The sequence below is a fragment of the Triturus cristatus genome, chromosome 6 (genome assembly GCF_964204655.1).
Source record: "Triturus cristatus chromosome 6, aTriCri1.1, whole genome shotgun sequence".
NCBI classification, from domain to species: domain Eukaryota; kingdom Metazoa; phylum Chordata; class Amphibia; order Caudata; family Salamandridae; genus Triturus; species Triturus cristatus.
Genome location: NC_140589.1, coordinates 1,815,127,001 through 1,815,144,718, shown reverse-complemented (window position 1 = coordinate 1,815,144,718; position 17,718 = coordinate 1,815,127,001).

Genomic DNA, 17,718 nt, shown 5'->3' with positions numbered 1-17,718 from the left:
CCCGTCCCTGTTTCCTTTCACAACACATCTACAAAACATGCTAATGTATCACACTCCTGCAAACTTTCAGGCACACTTTTTCCTTTTTTTCAAAGAAGTGTGAATACCTTACAATTCGCTTATACTGTAAAAGCAATCTTTATATTTTTAAAAAGCTTCTTTCGAGAAAGTGATGTTATTTTATATTTGGGTGGAGGGACTTGTGTTTGTGCATATAATTTATTTACTTACTTCGTTTTCAAATATAAGTACAAATTAAGTTTCTGGAAATTAAATAATAAAAAAAAACTTTGCATTTTAATTTTGTGGTGGAGAAAGCGAACACAGGATATTTAATTCCTTAACATAGGACTTGCTGAAAGCTTCACCTGCCAAAAGGAAATAAAGCAGCTGTGTACAAAACACACAATGCTGCTTGTTATTTAATTCACATATATATTTGGCTCTTCTAAGGTTAATTTATTTTTAAATTAGTGTCTGTGTGGACACAGTTTCACTATCTATTGAAGGTGCGCAACAATATAAAAAAGATTTATTGTGGAGTTATTATATTTTATATGTCTTCAAACAGAGAACACAATACTTTGCAGTTTAAATATTGCATTATAGAAAGCATAGCTCATAAACGTTTGCACTCCCAAGCACCTTCAAAAAATTGCACACAAAACACAGCTATTAACTATCCAAATCTGACATATTAATTGTGCTTTAAAGCGAGCAGTAAACATATGGCTTCAATGGTACAGCACAGATCTGCTCAGCAGGCAAATGCACCATACATTATTCAAAATCATAACTGTGACCTGCCCCGGTATATATATATCAGGATGCTCACCCACACACAGCCGTCCCCAGCCCTAAGCGCAGCTTGTTAAAACAGCCTAAAGGCAACATCACGCATTTTTATAATTAAAAGCTTAGTTCAACAAACTGGTGTTGCTTTATTTATGGAGGGTACTCACGCTTGTGCAATCAATCAATCAAGTATTTGTGGAGCTAGGGGGGAGCTGCTACTGCTCAAACAGTCAGTTCTTGAGAAGTCTCCTAAAGGTCAGCAGGTCCTGGATCTGTCGCATGTGGATGGTGGATGGTGTTCCATGTCTTGGCGGCGAGGTTGGTGATGGATCTGCCGCCGGTGGTCTTTCGGTGTATGCCTGGAACGGTGCCGAGGTCAGCGGAGCGAAGTTGGCGGTTGTGAGTGTAGAAGGTGACTCGTTTGTTGAGGTATATAGGTCCTGCTTTGTGGAGTGCTTTGTAAGTGTGGGTGAGGAGCTTGAAGGTGATCCTCTTTTTGACGGGGAGCCAGTGCAGGTCTCTCAGGTGGGCAGTGATGTGGCTGTGGCGGGGATGTCGAGGACTAGGCGTGCAGAGGCGTTCTGTATGCATTGAAGTCTTTTTGGGAGTTTGGCTGTGGTTCCCGCGTAGAGGGCGTTGCCGTAGTCTAGCCTGCTGGTGACAAGGGCCTGGGTGACCGTCTTTCTGGTACCAGTGGGGATCCATCTGTAGATCTTGCGAAGCATGCGGAGGGTGTTGAAGCAGGAGGAGGAGACGGTGTTAACGTGCTGGGTCATTGACAGTGATGAGTCCAGGATGAACCCCAGGTTGTATGCGTGGTCGTGCATACAATTCATTTACTTGTACAAATAATTTTTGGGGAAATTAAACGCAGCGCTATTTTCAACTAAAGTATTTACCAATTGCGAAACACTTTACTGGTATATACAAAGCAGAATCGCAATCTTTAGCATATTTTATATAGGTATAACAGTTTTCTGACATGCTTTACTGTCATTAAAAAGGGTGAGTGCTCTCTATTTAAGGTATGTTTTTGGGGACTGAAGGTTTAATTTCTATTGTAAACCGAGCATCACAACACATACTTTTATTATTTAGCTCTCTGTATGCAACCATATAGCAGTTTGCAGTAGTACTTTACCTTCCAACATTGTCTTACAAATGCCAGTATGGAAAGCGTGTATAGTAGCCTTTTGCCCCATCCTTCCTCTCCACAAAACTCTAACATCAAACACAGCTATTACCTATGCATTACAAAGCACTGAAAGAGTAACCGTAGCCTAAAGGCAACATTACATTTTGAGCCAATTGAAATGCACCATTAAACAGTACTCACTTCTTATTCAGTACCTGCCCGTAGCCATTGTTAAAGTGTTATTACTTAAGACCTTATTTAAGCACAAACCAGATCACACAAAATAAACAACACTTCTTCCTTCGACTACATAGTGAAACTGAATATCTGGCACAGTACATTCTGTCATACTTCAAAACTTTGGAGAGCAAATCAAATTTGTATTTTTTTCCAAGATTTTGTGACGATTGTTACATGTATGCAAGACTGCATTTGACTAGTTATAATACAAAAAAATCCTTTGTATCCCCAAAAGGTATATGCAGTCAACAACATTTAAAAAAAAACATTTTATCACCTACATTGTCTGTTTATTTGCATACATTCTGTTGCTTCACTTTACTGTTTAAACATGCAAACTCTGTTCTCTATTTGGAACGTTTCCAATTTCCTTAAAACCAGAATGTAGCCATGCCTTTTTTTGTACTTGCACTGCAATTCATTGCCTCAAAATTAATACATTTGTACTTGGACACTTACTAAGCATCGTTTTACATGGCATTTTTAATAGGAACCTTTGCAAAACATTGCTTATAATAAGCAATACTATAAAGTAAAAAACAAATTACTAAATTAAATAGCATTAACTAACTTTTCGTTAACATTATCTTCCTTTTACACTTTAGATATCCAACAAACACTTCAAGAAATTCATAACGCTAATTGCTACTTACAAACAGAGGTAAGTTAAGTACAATTTTACGTTAATACATCAGATAATTGCATATTATCAGCATTTCAGAAAATTGTTTTGCTAACTTATATGCATATTCAAAATGTAGCTGTGCATAATACAGCTAACGCAGTGTGTTTTTCTATTGTCTATTTTCGAAGGGGTAATTTAATTTTAAACTAGCGTGTGTGGGGTCAAACTTTTACTATTTATTTAAGGTGCGCACCAACGTACTCGTGATTTATACTGATATTGCCTTTCTAAATGACGCCTTACAAGCAATAACGCAACACTTTGCAGCTTATGCGCCTAATTCATGTTTTAATAGTTCTCAGCAGTCAGATGGGGCACCTTCACAAACATACCGTTAAATAAACATTGCGGGTTGCATTTTGGAACTTGCACTTTTGCTTCATATGCCTTCAAACACACAACAAAAGACTTGCCCGGAAGTAACTATATGCAGTAGTATGGAAAGTGTGAGCAGAGTAAACACTTCATGCATTTATTAAATTCAACAATATTGCAACTAAATATTACCACTGAAGTGCCGATGAAAGCTGTCTGTATAGCTTTGGAGTATTTGGGCTCACTCTTTTCAGTGTTAGTACGCACCTCATCCTGCTGGTTCATGGATTTAGCTGCACAGCTGCAGCACAAGTTACAAAACGCACAAATTGCATATGTACAACCATTTATATAAATGTAATGATCATTCACCATTCATCCATGGACGGGGCTATCTTTTGAGCGGGGAGGTGATACCCTAGCCCGGGAATGAGGTATTGCATTCCAGTTATAGCGGCCTTTAGCAAACAACAGTCAGACTGTTTTCCTCATTTGTACTAGGGTACATGTCACCCTTGCTGTGACACTGCTCAGACAGGAATATAAATTTGCAACGAGCCACACACCTTACTAGAGCTAATAATTTCCATTTGTGAACATTTCAGCACATCTAAAAATCAACATTTCGGTTCTAGGTGATTTTTTCATAGTTCTTTATAGTCATAGCTGTCCCGTGCCTCTCAATTTAAAATCATTTAGTTTTTCTTCTACAAATACTATTTGTGGTCTACAGTGTATTCGATTTCAGCCTGCCTTTAAATTGCTTTTATCACTGTCTTGAATTTGCTTGTGCCTTTGGTAATACCTCTTCTGTACATCTTCCCAAGGAGGCCTGCTCTATGCTATATAAAGCCATGTAAACAATGTGATGTGTGTGTGTATGTTGAAGGCCACAATGCCACTTCTCTGCACGCAAGCCCTCGCGCTCTATTGCTGTCACATGATGCCCACACAACAAGTCCCTCTGGCCAGAAGAAGGCAGCCCTCCTTATACCTTGCATAATTACATACTGCCCGAGTGGACGTTCCCCTTGTGTTTCCCTTCCCAAAGTGCGACTTTGCTCGCCCTGGAAGCTGCCTCGCAGCTGGTATATTTGCAAGATTGGGTTGGACAGCAGGGGGTTGCTTCTCTTCCTGTCTTTGACAAAGCAATAATTCTTGCTGCTTTATATCAGAAAAAACTCAGTCAGCCTTGCTGTGGAAATGTAAACTCCCTGCACATTCTGCTAATGCTGAATAGTGGTGTCTTTTGATTCATTGATGCAAATCATGCCACATAAACTGTTAACAAAGAACCTCTATCAAACGTATATCATTGATAAACTTGTGACTACAATAAATATAAATGTATTCCTGTTGTAGTACACATACAATTTTATTTTAAATTATCCTAATGGATGCAAACTCATACATATGCACCTGGTTTATTAAACCATGTCTGTACAAATACATCTGCCACAAGGAATAATATTACTGTTTTTCAGGTTACAGTATTTCATAGTCAATAGTACCTTTTCTTTGGTATCATATATTCCTGTGGTGTGCGTTACACTGTGAAAGGGGTATCTATACCTGTTCTAAGTACACCTGCATGTTAGGAATCTCCCATACTATTCTATTAAAATTATACTCAGTAACTAGTGTTTGAATTTCTAATCATAAGCATGTAGCCATGTTTAAGTGATGGTATGTTTACTTTTTTTTCTTTTTCATAATTTTTGTGGCAAATGCTTAACTATCACATCAGTTTTCTACATTCAGACCTGGTGGCTTTGCCACTGCTTTTTATAGCAGAAGATGCTTCTTCAATAATCGGTAAAGTAAATATAAAGTTTCTAGCTCTAGCTCCTGACAGCAAAACATAACTGCCCTGCTTCCCAAACCCACCTGCTCTCTCTGTCCCGCTTAGAGTGACCACCTTTTTGGTCATACGTGCACTGCTTCCATGTCAGATTTCTTTCAGAAGATTACTTAATCTTTAAAATATATATGCGCCTATTTCCCTCCCTCATCATCCATGCTTACTATAGCTTGCTTACTTTATATTTATCTACGCACAATTTCCATTTACCACAATACATTTTTAAAAAAAACATATAAATCAATTGTGCCTAGTCCGGTAATTTAATTATCATACAATAACCCCGGGCGTAGCACTACGCTTCGCCCACGTAGTGTACGTAGCGCTGCCTGCTTCGCACTTTCCGAAGTAGGCGAGGCAGGCAGCGCTACGCACACGCCGAGGGCGAAGCGTAGCTGCCTGCCACCCGCCACCCACCTCCCACCCGCCCTCCTTTTGAATAATATCAGCAATGTAAAATAAATTAAAGTAAAGAGACTTACCTTAAGCGCGGCGTCTCCGGGGCTCCCTCTTCCTCGTTTCTAATTTCTTCTGGCAAATGCGCATACGCGGACGCCCGCGCATGCGCATTTTCTTGCGAGAAATGCGCATGCACGGGCGTCCACGCATGCGCATTTGTCAGAAGAAATTAGAAACGAGGAAGAGGGAGCCCCGGAGACGCCGCGCTTAAGGTAAGTCTCTTTACTTTAATTTATTTTACATTGCTGATATTATTTAAAAGGAGGGCGGGCGGGAGGTGGGTGGCACGTAGTGGGGCTACGCGAAGCGCGTAGTGTGCGTAGATTTGGGCACACTACGCGCTGCTTCACGTAGCCCCACTACGCCCACTACGCCCACCCTTATCATACAATTAACAGTTGGAGGGTGCTACTAGCTACCACTCTAGTCACATTATAAATCATCTAGGCACTACTGCAGCTGTTTCTCTATTCCCAAAAGAAATGTATCATTATCAATACACTAAGTAGTGCTACTATCTGCTTCTCCAGTCCCAGTAATAATTCCTCATTCTCACTCCTTCACATATTGCTCCTACCTGCTTATTTGGTCCCATCAGTAACTCCCCCATTCTAAAACCTCTACTCACTCCTACAGCTGTATCTCTAATCACAATATTAATTCCTCATTCTTTATCCTCTAGAACAGTACTCCAATACAATACACAAAAATACAAACAACCCCACTGCAATACACACCACCCCTAGCCAATACACCACATTTCTAACTATACCACTCAATTCCAATACACTCAACCCCATTCCAACACACCCTACTAAAGTACATACCACTACAACCTACTCCAATAAGCAACATTCAATACACCACATTACATACAACCACCCCAAACCATTCAACTCCAATGCTGCTAGCTGCTTCTCTAGTCCCACTATTAATTCCTCATTCTTACTCCTCTACACATTACTATTACCTGCTACTTTCCCGTCATTAACTCCCCCCTTCTAAAACCTCTACACAATTCTACAGCTTTATCTTTCACCATATTATTTCCTCATTTGTAATCCTCTAACCAATTCTGCTTGTTTCTTTTCTGCACCTATCAATAATTCCCCATTCTAAATCCTCTATACAATGCTACCAGCTAATTCTCTGCTCTCATTGATAATTCCTCATTCTAAGCCCTCAAACCAGTGCTACAGCTCCATCTTTACTCCTATCAGTAATTCATCATTCAAACTCCTCTAAACAATGCTTCCAGCTGCTTCTCTGGTCCCATCAGTAATTTCTCATTCTAAATCATCTACCCACTGCTGCTACCTGCTTCTCTTATCTCATCAATTCTAAATACTCAAAACAATGCTACAAATTCTTCTCTAGTCCCACAATTATTCATTCTAAATCCTCTGTACAATAATGCAACTGTAGCTCTACAGCTGTGTCTCTAGTCCCAATATATACTTTAACATTCTTAATCCTTAAACAGTGCTGCTATCTGCTTCTTTGGTCCAAGTAATATTTCCTCACTCTTACTCCTCTACACATTGCTGCTACATGCTTAATCTCACACAATACCACTATATCCACTCCGATACAAAACAATATCTGCAGCTGTGTCTCTAGTCACAATACAAAATCATCATTTGTAATCCTCTAAACAATGCTGCTATCTGTTTCTCTAGTCCCACTGATAATTCCTCAGTCTTACTCCTCTACACATTCCTGCTAACTGCTTACTTGGCCCCGTCAGTAACTCCCCCATTCTAAAACCACTACACACTGCAACAGCTGCATCTCTCATTACAACATTCAATCCTCATTCTTAAATCATTAAGCAATACTGCTAGCTGCTTTTCTAGCCCTCTCAAAAATATAATTCCTTGTTCTAACTCCTCTACACGGTGATGCTACCTGCTTCTCTGGTCTCATCGCTAATTCCTTATTCTAACTCATCTAAACAGTGCTTTATGCTGCTACTCTGGTACCGTCACTAATTCCTCATTATAAGTCCTCTACACACTGCTACTACCTGCTTCTCCTATATCATCAATAATTCATAATTCTAAATCATCTACACAGTGCTGCATCTTCTTTAGTACCAAATATAATTCCTCATTCTAAATGCTCTAGCCAATACTACAACTATGTCACTATTCATACATCCACTACACTCCCCCCCAAAAAAAGACATATTTAAAAACACATCATTTACATTCTGAATAGCTCTAACTCTAAAAAAACAAAAGCTATTGCATGCCAACTCTAAAACACAACGCTCCACTCAATACACCCCAATATACCACAATACAATACACTCCAATATACTCCCAAAAACATACCACTACCTAAAATCACTACAATACTTACCAACATATTTCACCCTACTACAATTAAATACAAAACCCAATACAACACCCCGATACACCACATTCTAATACCATTCAACATACCCTACTCTAATCCAATACACGGCATCCTCCTCCTAACAATTCAATACAATACACTAACCTCAATAAAATATAATCCACCACACTCCAATGCACCTAACCCTATCTTAATCCACCCCACTACATAACACCACAAAATACACACCAATATACACCACAACTTTACAGAAAAATAAAACACATTCCAATACAAAACTATCTTTCCAACTCAATGCACTGCAGTAAAATACAAATGACCCCATTACAATTTGCCGTACCCCTAGCCAGTACACCTAATTTCTGACTAAACCACTTAAATCCAATACACTCAACCCCATTCCAGTACACACCACTAAAATACATTACACTAAAACCCACTCCAATATCCAACATTCAATGCACCACACTACATACACTCCACCCCACCCAAAACCATTCTACTCCAATGCTACTACCTGCTTCTTCGGTCCCACTAGCAATTCCTCATTCTTACTCTTCTACACATTACTGCTACCTACTTCTTTGGTCCTGTCAATAACTCCCCCATTCCAAAACCTCATCACAATATTACATCTCTATCTCACATCACAATATTATTTCCTCATTCTTACTCCTCAGTACTGCTAGCTGCTTCTATGGTCCTCTCAATAATTCCTCATTCTATGTCCTCTTCACTACTAGCTACTTCACTGGTCTCATTGCTAATTAATCGTTCTAAATCCTCAAAACACTGCTGTACCTCTCTATCTTTACTTTTTTCTCTTATCTAATCAATACTTCCTTATTCTAAATCCTCTAAACAGTGCTGCAACGTCTTCTACAAAAATAACCACTCTAATACAAATGAATATACCCAATTTCAATACAACACAATATATACCACTGCAAAACAACACTATCCTCTCCACTCACTCATTCCAATACCATTTAACGTACCCTACTATAATCTAATACACCACATCCTCGTCCTAAAAATTCAATACAATACACTAACCTCAATACAATATAATCCACCACAATCCAACCCACCAAACCCTATTTTAATTCACCTCACTAAAACGCACCACAATCCACTCAGTACACACCAATATATATCGCTACAATACAAAACAATATAACACATTCCAATACTAAACTATCTTCTCCACTCCAATACACTACACTAAAATACAAACAACCCCACCACAGTGCACCCGACCCACAGCCAATACACTTGATTTCTAACTATACCACTCAACTCCAAAACAATCAACACCCTTCCAATACACCGCAATAAAATAAATTCCTCTACATCCCACTCCAATCAGCAACATTCAATACACCACACTATATACACCACACTCCACCCCATCCCAAATCATTCTACTCCAATACTGCTATCTGTTTCTCTAATCCCAATACTAATTCCTCATTATTAATACTCTACACAATGCTCCACCTGCTTCTCTAGTCCCAGTAATAATTCCTCATTTTTAATCCTCTATACACTGCTGCACCTTCGTATTTATTCCCAATAATAATTCCTCATTCATACTCCCTTAACTACTGCAGCTACCTGCATCTCTTGCCCCATAACTAATTCCTCATTCTTACTCCTGTACACACTGCTACAGCTACTTCTCTAATCCAAATAATAATTCCTCGTTCTAATTCCTGTAAACAATGCTACAAATGCTTCTCTAGTCTCAATATTAATTCCACATTCTTACTCCTTTAAACAATACTACTAGCAGCTTCTCTGGTCCCAGTACTAATTCTTCAGTCTTAGTCCTCTATGTACTACACCTACCTGCTTCTCTACTCCCCTCGCTAATTTCAAATTTTAAATCTTCAAAATATTACTGCTAACTGATATTCTACTAACGATAGTAATTCCTCATTCTAAATCTTCTAGGCAGTGCTACTACTTGCTACTCTACTCCCATCACTAATTCCTTATTTGAAATCACCTAAATAATATTGCAGCTCTCTCTCTCTCGCCCCATAGGAATTCTTCATTCTAACTCCTCTAGCCACTGCCACAACTGCTTCTCTATTCCACTACTTATTTCTCTTTCTTACTCCTCTAAACAATGCTGCAAATGCTTCTCTACTCCCAATACTAATTACACATTCCAACTCTTCTAGCCTACACTAGATACTAAACACCAAAATATACTTCAATACAATATACCCCACTACACAATACACTACAACCTATACCACACCACTACAAACAACTTAATATACAGCATATATTTAATAATTTTCTTTTTATTCTCTTACAGAAACAAAACACATCAAAAAACATATTCAAAAACATATGTACCAATGTTATTATACATTAAAACACAAACACCACACAATAACTAACATAAGATTAGCAAACAAACACAGAACATATAAACAAATTACAAACACCAATCAGTCTTAAAAAAAATACATACTTCCAAAACAAAACATATAACATTTTCAAATTGCAAACATATTAATATAAACAAAATATTACAAGCAAACTATCATCAAAGCAATGACATTGTTAATATTAATTCAAGGGGCAAGCAATGCCTACCAAATAGTGCCTTTGCAATTTTTCATAACTACTATAAACCTGTACAACCCTGGGATTAGAATGATTTACAATATAATATGGATCTAGGGGATAATTTACATACTAAAATACATTCCATTACTAATAAAATGCATATACATCAAGAAGAATTACCTAATTATATAAAGCACAATAACACAATACATTCACTTAGACTACGGACATCTTATTATGGTGCCATTACGACTACATCGTATTGATCCTTTATATCCTGATTTTAAAAGTGCATTCAATTTTCCAACAAATTTGCATTCGGACATTATACTGTGCATGAATGTATATACTATTTCAATTTTCACTAAAGCACATACTTAGTTCATTTTTTATTCACATAGTCGAGATAACAAAGGGATGCCTCATCCAAATGGAACAAGTATTACTATTCAAATAATGAGCTCCAAAGGAGTAATACAATATATTTATCAACTTGCAAACAGTATTAAAGTTTCAAATGAAAATTCAGTAGCATTTGAACTAACCCCGATAACTACAAATACAATTAAAAAACAAACACTTCAAGATGCAAAACTAAAATACAATCTGAACAAAAGATATTTGCACATACCACACATACATATATAGATACAAGTAAGCATACAGTTAACCTAATGCACATAATACTAATACAAACACATTACTTACACATCAGACACATAAATATATACATACAATTAGCAATACAGTCATTCCAAATACACATACAGAAAATACCATACCTACCAATATTAGCTTTTAATAGGATTACAGACCTAAACGTAGCAACAATACCTATTTTCTATATCACAAAAAAATCTACAAACAAATTCATTTACTAATTCAGAAACTAGCACATTCACTAAAAAGAAAATGAAATAGTTAACCATCAGAACTATTAAGATCCCCAAAACATTACATATGTAGAATAGCGGCGTATACAACACAACAAACAATGAGTATAAAGAAACACACAAATAACATAATTAGCAACCTCCACAAAGAAATATCTTAAGGACCAGAATACATTTGTAATCAATTATGGCATAAACAATCATAAAAAGGTTTACATTTGCACAAATGGCACATTTATACAATGTAACATAATACCAAATTAAACTGACTATATATGCAATACTTGCTATGCACACATTAGCAGCAATAAAATACCACCATTGTCATTTATTAATGGAATGAAGTTTCCAAATATCCCAACATAATTACATTTGCATAATTTGGAAGTAAGATTAGTTTCACCAAGAAGTCCCTTCCTACAAATTAAGAACATTGCCATGCACCTTACAAAAATCATTATCAGGTGCTGTAGTTAATGTACCGCGTTCAAAGAAAACAAGGAACACCCTACTTACGAGGAACCAGGGTACATATAATATATAAAAAAACAATGGTCCCTGTGGAAATTATAAGACAATAACACTAATACTTATAATATTAGTATTTATAAAGCACAATGGCAATATTTAGGAAGAAGATACGTAAGTTCAGAAGAAACACTCAGAAAGCCCAGTACGTAAAATGCATTTATAATTTATTAAGAAAAATCCTGTAGCAATAGAAAGAAGGTGTACGGTGTCCCAAGTGAAAATATAACCTATATATACAAGTGACAGGTTGTGACATACAATAAGGTTTCTAAAATACAAAAGAGCACAAAGCGACCATCAAATCAATTTGCAATAATCATTCACAGCCTCCCGTAACAATGACAGAGGCCGAGTACAATGGTTTGCTTTACAAGTGGGGTATGAAGTCTCATCAGGACCTAACATTGAGGGACACCTGGGTTTAAATTGTTATTCTGTCAGAGTGGTAAAGTGCACACCCATAAGATAGTGACTCAGTAGATTTAGGGGAAAAGGGTTACTTACATAGAGCCCAGCCGGGCACCCTTTAAGTGGGAGGTGATCTGACACTCTGTACTGCGTGTGTCCAATCACACGTCTTATATTGGAAAATGGTAAACCAAAAAGTCAATTTCGGTATGTTGCTTCTCAAGTGGGAATTATAATCACTTAACGTTTTGGGACATCAGGGAAGTCGGTACAGTGAATGTCCGGCCGGCAATTGGTGGGTGAGAATACAGCTGTGTGGAGGTCCTTCTTTCTATTGCCACAGATTTTTTCTTCGTAAATTATAAATGTGTGTTACATACTGGGCTTTCTGAGTGTTTCTTCTGAACTTGTGCATCTTCTCCCTAAATATTGCCATTGTGCTTACGAAATACTAATTTTATACGTATTAATGTTATTGTCTTATTATTTCCACAGTGACCATTGTTTTTTTGATGTAGTGATGTAGTTAATGTACCAGCAAATGTTATGACAACAGCTACAATATTACCAAGGCAAATTACTGATGACATGACAATTCCTATTAAATTATAAAGAAAATTAGCTTATAAATCTTATACACATTTTGAAAATGTTAGACCAAATAGAGTCAAACTAGCAGCACTATGGTAAACACCATGTTCAAAGAATATGGAACTACTGTTAATCCAGATTGAACGTATATACCACAATAAATGACTGCTGTGAAACATCAGAAACAAATGATTCATCAGATACTTCAGAGAATATAGCAGCAGGAAATCTAGATACTATGTTAACAAATGAAACTATTACCAGTGATAGTATTAATATTTTAAGTTTAGCACCTGCAGAACATAACACACCAAGAGGTTTATATGAAAACAAAGATTCAGAATTTTAGTTTTTTCCAACAATTGTTTTGTGGAAAACGAAGACCCAATAATAAAGATAGACACTAACCTGACATTATGTCAGTGGGAATTAAGGAGCTGTAACAGGAGAGTGGCAAAATCTATCACTTATATTTATCACTATGAAAACATTTACCAATAGAACATGTATTACTGCAAAAAAACATCAAATACAATTCAGAAAACATGTTAAAATACAACGAAGGATATAAAGTGCTAAAAACTATTTGCAGTTCCCCACCATATTGGGAATATTGCAAAATCTTTTTGCTATGATATGACAACTTGGGATACCAACATTTTTCCTAAATTTATTTTCACCAGAAACAAAATGGCACCACATAATGGCACCATTTAATAAATATACTACTAAGGGCCCGATTCCGATGTGGTTAGGAAAGCATTCCCACCGCGGGCCCGATTACAATGAGGTTAGGAAGGCCTCCTTACGGCATTTACTCCTTCCGAATTGGATCGGGAATGTGTCTTCCCGACTGAGGGCCAGATTATGATGCGGTTAGGAACATATGCTCAATGGGAGTCCAACCAAATCGTATCTGGAAGCATCCGCATGCATCAGACTCGATCGGTGGGACTCTACCGTACCGAGTCGGTGGGAATCCATTTCCAAACCGATCTCATCTGAAGATTTCCTAACTGCATCAGAATCGGACCCTAAGAATACAAAATCTTAAGGAATACAAACAAGAAGAGTTTGAGAATATGCCTTGGGAAACAAAGTGTAAATTAATACAAGAAGATCCAATTACATGTGCAAGACATTTGACTTTCAAGTTCACAAACTATTTAATTGCATTTTATTGCATGACAGTAATCCAAATGCACATTAGTAGACTACTTTTATAGGGGAGAATTCCAAAAAGACGTTCACCACATGTACATGCTTTGTTATGGATTGAAAATGATCAACAGTATGGAAAAACTAAACTAGAAGAAGACATTCAATTTATTGATAAATATAGAACATGTGCTAAATCACAAGGGCCAGAACTAGATCCTTTAATACCACTAGACAGGCATGGACACACAGAAAACTGCTGCCAAAAAAAAGAACATGGAAACATCAATATCCTAAATATCCAATGTCACAATCTATGATCCTTGAACCTTTTACATTTGAAACAACAGATAAACTGTTTCAAGAACAAATTTAAAAAACTCATGACACTATGAATACACCAGATTTTAAAACGTTAGATTGTGCACAGTTTTTACAAATGATACACTTGAATAAATAACAATATATTATATGTGTAAGAAGAATGCTTTATTAATAACTATTATTTCATTCTTTTTTCACATCATTACAGTTTAAATGAGTTGCGTATGCTTGTGCTGTCTACATATTTCATATTTCAGTAAATCACAAAGAGGAATGAGCAAAATAATTGCACAGGCAGCTAAAGAAGTATATTATAATGCCAATATAAAAGAACAACTAAAGCATATAGGCAACACATTTCTAAACTGTACTAAATAAGTGCGCAAGAAGCTGCCTACCTCATTCTTCAAATTCCATTGTGCAAACGTTCTAGGTCATTTGTATTTATTAATACTAACCCGCCAGATAAAAGAACTTCTTTAATGTGCGACTTAGATTCTATAAATTCATTACCAGTTACATCAACTATTATTATTAATTAAGCTTTATTAGATTTCATACAAGGAAATCATAAAAGCACGTTCAATAAAATCAAATCATATTTTCCAAATCAATACATCAACTAACATACAATATGACAATCTCATATTAAAATATAGCAAGCGGCCAAAAGCATTAGAACAATGTACACTAGAAGATTATGCTTCAATGTATAATCATAAAACCACAAGTAAGAAAACAAAAAGTCAAAATGACAATAAAAATGTACTTACTGAAACAAATTTCTATAGCTCAGATGAGGAGGAAATTGAAATATACAACTTAAACCATTAAAAAGACAATATGGACATGGAAAAAACAGATACCTTTATTAAATGCAGAAAAAAAATTTATACGTTACTGCAGATTTAACTAAAACAATGACTCAGAAAATTATTAGAGAGAACTATTAATGCTACACTATCAATGGAGTGAAGAAAGCAAAATAATTTTAAACAACACATACCATATATGCAAGTTAAAGACATTGTTAATTAAAATCATGACAATTATAATAAACAAAATGAACCTATTTGTGATTCAAATATTAACATCAATAATGAAACAGCATTGATACCTCTATTATCACAAATAACTACTACCACTAACAACACATACCATATCATGCAACATTAAGTGACCAACAATGTACTGAATGCTAAATTTTATATGACGTGTCATTAGATTTAGGTATTAGAGACAATACAGAAGAAGAAATCTTAATTAATTCTATCTTACCAAATGATAAGTACTATATTAATATGCAAAATTTAACAACTATACGTTGTTTATCATCATTCACATTAGATCAAAAGTAACCAAACACCATGCTATACATTCTGTACTGGTGGAACAGGAGTTGGAAAAAACTATCTTATTACAGCACTTTATCAAACATTATTACTAAAAATCCAGACATTTATATATTGCTTACAACACTAACTGGTAAAGTAACACATAATATTAATGGGAAAACACTACATAGCACATTTACAATATCTGTGTCAGAAAAACAAAGTCAACTAATGCATCTTAAAATACATTGATGAAATTTCAATGGTTTGGACAAATATGTTCAATTTTATACATAACAGATTACAAGAAATAAAAGCATCAAATCAGCAATTTGTAGGCACCTCCGTTTTAGTTATTGTAGACTTGTATAAATTAAAATCAGTTTTGGAGACATACACTAGTACTAACTTATGAGTAACACATTTTAAAATATATGACCTTACAAGGATTATTAGACAACTAAATGACCTACTATTTGCAGAATTGCTAAACCAGTTAAGCAAAGGAACTCATACAGAAACAGATATTTTACACAGTAAACAATTCCAAAAACAGTCAGATGAAAATATTATCAAAACTATACCATATATCATGGCAACAAACAAAGAAGTAAATAACATTAATAATAAAGTTTTGATACAATACATATAACAAAATCCAGTCTTCACAACAGTAGCCATTGATACAGTTGGTTCTGATCTTACAGAAGCAGTAAAGGAAACATTATTAAAAAAAAATACCAACAGATCCAACAAAAAACATGGGAATTGCACACTCCTTATACATTGCTTTAAAACTACGTTATGATCTAAGTTATAATGTTTCAGTTAACAATGGTTTAACTAATGGATCAACTGGAATAGTAGAATTAGTATAACCTATCAACAATAGACCATCTATAGTTTGGATAGCACTTGATATTGAAATTCAAGAAAGAAAACAAACACATATTGCACGGACATTTTAGTTAATTAGACACACAAATATCCATTAACAAGGCAATTTCAATTCACAAAAAAAGTATAACTATAATAAGAAAACAATTTCCATTGTGCCAAGCATCAGTACAAACAATACATAGGACATAAGGTGAAGCTATTGAGCCACTTTACATACACTTTAACAATAGCAGAATACACCATTTGCATTATATAGCTTTACGTAGAGCAAAATCAATTTCAAACATATACATTCAAACTTTGATAAAAAAATAACTTTACATCACAAAGTAAAGGAAGAATTGCAACGATTACGAACACAAATGCCAATACATATATTAGTACCACAATTATCCACATACAGCAACAACTTAAATATTATCGTGCACAATTTACGCTAAATTAAAAAGAACTTCAAATCAATAACGTCAGATACAAACATCATGAATGCAGATATGATATTATTTGTCTTTATGCAATACCACAATGTCATCATATGCTCTTGGATAAATACTACAATCGACAAACAAAACATGGCATTGCAATATTCTACAAAAATATTACGTATATATGAAGTACAACAAGGAATTGATATTCTATATTTCACACTACATATAAATGAAACAAACTACTTAACTATCATATTGTATAAACCACCACATATTCCAATACAAATCCTATTACATTCAATTGCAAACATTATTAACTTCTATCCCAATTTTACATATGTTTTCATGGGAGATTTTAACACAGACTTAAACAACACAAACAGACAAACTCAATTATTATGAGATTTTATGCACACACAGTTTCAATGCAACCAAATAATTGATACACTACAAACTACCAAACAATATTAAATCACATATATACTACTCAAAACTATGGAATTTTAGAATGCTAGTACAGTGATCATAAAGCTTTATGGGTAGCACTTTGAAACAATAATTATGAAATTAACAGGTTTTTTTCTCATTCCAGATGCTTTCTATTGAAGATATTACTGAAAAATCAACAGAAGACAACAAACCTTATCAGAAAGGCGTGAAAGATATTATTGTCAAATATACAGGCAAAACATATTGCAAAACAAGAAAACAAAG